The 6,937-nt window shown below is 46.3% G+C and overlaps 1 long non-coding RNA gene across 1 annotated transcript; it reads left to right on the plus strand.

Annotated features, from left to right (window-relative positions):
- The first annotated feature begins 772 nt into the window (after positions 1-772).
- LOC116070983 lies at positions 773-6,711 on the plus strand. The gene is made up of 3 exons (XR_004110656.1): positions 773-907; positions 2,732-2,843; positions 6,562-6,711. It is a non-coding gene; the product is annotated as an uncharacterized LOC116070983 (long non-coding RNA).
- Positions 6,712-6,937: the final 226 nt, after the last annotated feature.

Genomic DNA, 6,937 nt, shown 5'->3' on the forward strand with positions numbered 1-6,937 from the left:
GCAAGACGCATACTTAGTCATTCACTGCTCCTGACTGTGGTTGTGATATGACCAGCCGTCACAGGCTCCTGCCACCGCGAGCTTCCCTCAGGGTTAGACCTGGACTTGTGGACTAAAATAAACCCTAATTTTCTTTTCATCTTCATATTTTATTATAGCAACAAGATCAAAACTGGGACACCATGCAAGCCTGAGAACCCAAGTTTGACCCTCAGACCATGTAGAAAATCCAGGAATTGTGGCATACACTTATAATCCCAGGGCTGCATCCAGCCTGCTAAACCAGTAAGCCCAGTTCAGGAAGAGATCCTGTAACAAAAGGTAAGGTAGAAGGCGATCTAGGAAGCCACTTGATGCTGACCTCTGGCCTTCATACACATACATGCATACATGTACTTGTACATACATGTGTACACACATTAACACACACACCAAAAACAAGAATATCATGTGCTTACTGGGCTCATCTAGGAGTCAGTGCAGTTTTCAACCACATTACGTTACTGACCCCATCCACTGCCATCTACCTCCATGAGTCTTACTACATGGGCTTACTATGGGGATCCAGGTTTGACGTCAAAAGCTACTGTGAGGAAGCTGTTATAAAAAAAAAAAATTAAGCATATAACACATTTCAAATATCTCCCCTGTGGTGGTTTGAATAAGAAGTATGTCCTCCCATAGTCATAGGGAGTGTCACAATTAGGAGGTGTGGCCTTGTTGGAGGAAGTGTGTCACTGGGTATGGGCTTTGAGGTTTCAGATGTGCAAGCCAGATCCACTGTCACTCTCTCTTTTTCTGCTACCTGCAGATCCAGATGTGGAAGTCTCAACTCCTCCTGTGCCATATCTACCTGCATGCTGCCATGCTTCCTGCCATGATGATAATGGACTAAACCTCTAAAACTGTAAGCCAGCCCCAGTTGTGATGGTCACAATGTCTCTTCACAGCAATAGAAACCCGAATTAAGACATCTCCAATGCCATGTGTACTAACTCCTTATGCCATTCTGGGTATGGGCATAAGTCTGTGTGTATCTATGTGTCTGTGTGTGTGTCTCTGTGTGTGTGTGTCTGTGTGTATTTGTGTGTGTCTCTCTGTGTGTGTGTCTGTGTGTATTTGTGTGTGTGTGTCTGTGTGTATGTGTGTCTGTGTGTGTATCTGTGTCTGTGTGTGTATCTGTGTGTCTTTGTGTGTCTGTGTGTGTATCTGTGTCTGTGTGTGTCTATGTGTGTGTGTCTGTGTGTCTGTGTGTATCTGGGTGTCTGTGTGTGTCTATGTGTGTGTATCTGTGTGTCTGTGTGTGTCTATGTGTCTGTGTGTGTGTCTGTATGTGTGTCTCTGTGTCTATGTGTATCTGTGTATCTGTGTATGTCTATGTGTGTCTGTGTATCTATGTGTGTCTGTGTTTATCTGTGTGTGTGTGTCTGTGTGTCTATGTGTGTGTCTGTGTGTATCTGTGTGTCTGTGTGTGTCTGGTGTGTGTCTGTACGTGTCTGTGTGTGTCTGTGTGTGTGTGAGTGTGTGCATATGTGTCTGTGTCTGTGTGTGTCTGTGTGTCCAGGTCCATGTGGAGGCCAGAGAACAACCTAGGTGCTATTCCTCTGAAATCATCTACCTTGTTCTTTGAGGCAGCGTCTCTCACTGGGTCCTAAGTATGACAAAGCAGGCTAGGTTGTCTGGCTAGCAAGGCCCAAGGATCCACACATCTCCACCTCACCAGAGCTAAGGAGATAAACACGTGCTAGCATGCTCAGCTTTCTATGTGGATTCTGAGACCCAATAAAACCCTCATGCTTGCATGGCAAGCACTTTACCAGTTGAGCCATCTTTCCTGTCTTCATGGATACCTCTTTTCCCCCCTTTCAAGGTCTTATGGTTTTGGTCACAGCAGATCCTACATGTTTTTACCCTTGAAGAGCAAAAGAGAGGGTAAAAAGGAGGTCAAGTTCATTCATCTTATAACACAGCTCTGAACAAAGCATTTCTTGAATGAACACTCTGTCTACATGCAGAGACAGGTAGGGTCTGACACGTAGGCTGACGCAGCAGAGAAGGAAAGAGAGAGATGCCGAACCTTCACAGTCTGTTCTCATCACCCAGGGAACATCTGTAGACCCAAGTAAAGAGTCAGTACTGTCAATAAAAGCAGGCCTCGGGTCTCTGAAATAACCTAGGAAACTGTTAGCATAACCCACACGGCCCAGACCCACACTAGAGAGACGGTGCCTCTAACAAAACAGGTAGGAAATCGGGCATGTGCCACCCCAACTGTGCGACCTCCAAAGTTAGAGATCTTCCCTGCCAGTAAGAGCTAGTGAACGCCTCTTTGGGTGTTTCCTAGGCAACATCCAAATGTTTGAGGCACCCTAGCTCCTTCATGTGACGGCATTACAAAAGAAATGAAATTTCCCTCCGTGTTATCACAAAAAAGAGCACACTGGATACCTGTGTTTCCCCAGGGTGAAAGCTGTGGAATTTCTGACGAGACACACTTTCAAGAACTTCTTCAAGACATAAGACATGCCTCCATCTTTCTCTCTCCCTGAAGGGAAAAGTAAATTCAGTGTATCTACAGCTGTATCCAAAGTATCTAGAGGAACGACTCAAATTATTCATTTGGGCTCATGGCTTCTGGAGCTTAATGCGTTGTCACTAAAAGACTGTTAGACTGTTAGAATCCAGCTGCTGCCCAGAGTGCAGAACCTGCAGCTGCTCTCTCCTTTCACAGATGCCGTATCACATCAACTGTCTGTCTGTGGTGTTGGCAGCTCTTCTAACCAACTGTCTTCCCCTAACAATCCATCTCGGTGTCCCCCAGACCTACATCAGAGACCTTTCAGGTGTGTGACTCCAGGTACCAGGCAGAATGTCATGGTGGCTGCGGTGTGTGGTGGACATGGTTCTTAACTTTATGGCAGACAAGAAGAGAGGAAAGGAAGTCCCCAGCAACAACCTCCTCACCAGGAACTACTATCTCCAGCTAGTCCTAGTTTCCAAACGTTTCTGGAAACTCCCAAAATAGTGTCCCAATCAGGAACCAATCATGCTGCCAGCCTAGGGGTGAGGTGTTTAAAACCGTAATCGCTGTATAGGGTGGCAACTGTGGTTTTTTTGAGAAAGCAGATGCCAGTGAGACATCCGTTAGCTCAGTTCTTCTCTTCCGGTTGGTGTGAGTATAGCTTGTCATATCTCGGCCATGACACAGCCAGGATGAGGAAACAACATCAGATGGAGCTCTGGAGATGGCTCAGTGGATAAAGTGGTCACTGCACAAACATGACCTCAGTGTCCATGGAAAAAGCCAGTCACGACAGCACATGCTTCTAACCCCAACACAGGGCAGGGAAGATGGGCAGACTCCAGGGATCAAGCCAGCCAGGCTAGCCCAATCATCTAACACCAGGATCAGTGGAAAACCCTGTCAGAGGCCACGGTAGCCTCAGAGACCCCATCTTGTGTGGAGTCTCCACCATGTACTAGGCTGAATTCTAAGAAACAGCAAAATCCTCAGGAATGGCTTCTGGCCCCAGGTTCCCAACATGAATGAGCTTAGACCACAAAATCTCAACCTGTGCTTTGTTGGTCAGCACCCAGTCAGGACTGAAACCCAGCTGCTGCTGCTAAAGAGGCTCTGATTGACTGGTCTCAATCCAGACTAAGTTATCGGAGACGCCATGTGAGGTATTTGTCAGGCATTAACCCACTTTAAATGCTTGGTGTGAAAGACAGATGAAAATATACAGCATGCACATACTCGACTACTTGCCCCTACCCTTGGTCTTACCCCTCCTGGTTTGTTTGTTGTCTTTGTTTTGGGGGTTTGCTTATTTGTTTGTTTGCTTGCTTGCTTTAAAAGGTTGCTCTGTCCTGCCCTGCTGTCAGGGTTTGAATCCTGAACCCAGCCATGTCCCTGATATACAAGACTTGAATAAAGAAACTTTTGTTGTCTCAGACTTGGTTTTCATGGTGGCTTATTCCCAATTTCTCAGACCCTAACACCCTGTCTCAAAAAGGAGGGATTGGAGCTAGAGAGGTGACTCGGGGGTTAAGAGCACTGACTGCTCTTCCGAAGGACCTGAGTTCAAATCCCAGCAACCACATGGTGGCTCACAACCATCTGTAATGAGATCTGACACCCTCTTCTGGTGTGTCTGAAGACAGTTACAGTGTACTCATATAAATAAAATAAATTAAGAAAAAAAAAGGAGTGATTGAAGAAGACGCCTGATTAGACCTCTGGCCTCCACATGTGCATACGTCGTCAAACACAACACATACACACGCACACACACATTTTTACACACATACACACTACACAGACCACACATACACACATATACACATTATGCAGATATACATGGGGATTCTCAAATGTGCACATAACTAAAAATAAAATAAATCTTGAGTACAAATGGGCATCTTCAGCCCTATATTAGCAACCTTTCTTGTTGCTATGACAAAAGTAACTTAAGAAATGAGGCTTTATTTTAGCTCATCGTTGACAGGATAGAGTCTATCATGGTGGGCAAAGCACCCACCATGGTCATGAGGCATCTGGTCACATAGTGTCCACAGCCAGGAGAGAAAGAGAGGGGAGAATGTCGGTGTTCTTCTTGCTTTCTCCTCCCTTCCTGATGTTTTCATTTGTATTCAACCTGGGATTCCATGCGGCACAGCCCACACTCCTCAGTTAACTCTATCGAGAAATGCCCTCACAGACTTGCCCAAAGGTATGTGCCTGTTGGGCAGTCGTAAAGGAACCAGTGAATCACAGGACACTTCCCAGACACCCCAGCAGCTGAGGACCAAGTGTTCAAACACAGGAGGCCATGGGAGGCACTAGGAGCCTGTGGGAGGCACTTCAGACTCAAGTCACAAACCACATAAAGACCTTGAGAACCATCAGCGTGGTCAACAGCAGCTGCTGAGGGATGACTCAGCCCTCGGTAGCTGGCATCATTTCCATTCACTGTGTGTTCCGAAGAGCTGGGTGGATGGATGCTCAGCCAGCACCAAAATAGAACTCTTCAGAGACAAGACAGCTGAAAGGGCCTGGGGAATCTCTGGCAATTCATCCTGCTGCAAAAAAGTAAACTCTTGCCTTGCTTCCTGAATTTTAGAATGATTTTCCCCTGACCTCCTCCTGTGGGCTTTTGTGAGTCAGCTTCACAGGATATCACAGGAGGAGGGGCAGCCTTAGGGTAACAGGTGTGAGGGCGCAGGGGGCTCCACACTTCCGTGGGATCAGCAGCAGTAGAGCAAGTATATGAGGTAACGAATGAGTAGTACCCCAAACTAAACATATCCCCACCCCTCCTCACAAACATGCCAAAATCACTTTTAGACTCCGAATCTCTGATGCTTCACATCTGTCTGTCTGTCTGTCTAGAGACAAAGTCTTGCTATATTATCCAGGCAAGCCACGAGTTCATGATCCTCCTGCCTCTGCCTCTGGAGGGCTGGAATTACAGGTGTGAACCACCATGCCCAGCTATGTGTGTGGCACACATGTGAGTGTGTAAGTATGCACATACATGGAGGTCAGAGCAGAATGCTGGGTGCCTTCTTTAACTACAAGGTAAGCTCAAGGCCAGCCTGACCTACATAAGATCCTGTCTCAAAACAAACAAATGAAAGAAGAGAAAAGAAAAGAAAAGAAAAGAAAAGAAAAGAAGAGGAGAGAAAAGAAAAGAAAAGAGAAGAGAAGAGAAGAAAAAAACATTGGATTGGTCCAAAGGCCTCAGCCACTAGATTACTCTATTTTTTTTTAAAGATTTATTTATTATAAGTACACTGTAGCTGTCTTCAGACACACCAGAAGAGGGTGTCAGATCTCATTACAGATGGTTGTGAGCCACCATGTGGTTGCTGGGATTTGAACTCAGGACCTTTGGAAGAGCAATTGGTGCTCTCACCCGCTGAGCCATCTCACCAGCCTCAATTACTCTATTTTTTTGTTTGTTTTTTGTTTTTTTCGAGACAGGGTTTCTCTGTATAGCCCTGGCTGCCCTGGAACTTACTCTGTAGACCAGGCTGGCCTTGAACTCAGAAATCTGCCTGCCTCTGCCAAGCACTGGGATTAAAGGCGTACGCCACCACTACCCGGCTGATTATTCTATTTTTTAAAAACAGAATTTAATACATCACCCAGGCTACCCTGAACCCAGAGTACAGCCCAGGCTGACCCTCCTCCCTCAGCTTCCTGAGAGCTTAGATTACACACATACACCACCAGCACACTAATTTATTTTTCTAATCAATTACAATGTTTGCTCAAATGTCATCGGTCAATGTTATCACTTTCTCTCTCTCTCTCTCTTTCTCTCTCTCTCTCTCTGTGTGTGTGTGTATGTGTGTGTCTGTCTCTCTGTCTCCCCATCATCTGTTTGTCTCTCTGTCTCTGTCTCTGTGTGTGTGTGTGTGTGTATGTCTGTCTGTTTGTCTGTCTCTCTGTCTCTCTGTCTCCCCATCATCTGTTTTCTGACTGCCAGGTGAGCCTTCTCTCATTCTGTTGCACTTACTTATTTTGTGTCGTGTGTTCCTGTTCTCTCTTTCTAGAACTCCTCCTGTCCTGAAGCTTGGCGACAAGCACCTCTTCCCACGGAGTCAGTTCACAGTTCCCAAGCCTACTCTCTTTTGCCTAAAGTTCTACGGGTGTAGCAGAGGTAACGGAAGGTGAGGCAGATAGCTGAGGAAGTTTTACATTTTGACTGTCAACTTGGTTGGATCTAGAGTCAGCTAAGACACACACCTCTGGATGGGTCTTTGAGGATCTTAGCTAATCTTTTCTTAGCAGGAAAGATTGACTTTGGGGCGGGGTAAATAGGTGGCACCACCAGGAGGTCTGCGGGGAAGGCAGGACTGCTCATTTGTTTGCCTCATCATCTGGCTGGTGAGTGCATCTATCCTGTTGCCACCGCAGCTGTACCACCAC

This window comes from Mastomys coucha, unplaced genomic scaffold (genome assembly GCF_008632895.1).
Source record: "Mastomys coucha isolate ucsf_1 unplaced genomic scaffold, UCSF_Mcou_1 pScaffold22, whole genome shotgun sequence".
In the NCBI taxonomy this organism is placed as follows: domain Eukaryota; kingdom Metazoa; phylum Chordata; class Mammalia; order Rodentia; family Muridae; genus Mastomys; species Mastomys coucha.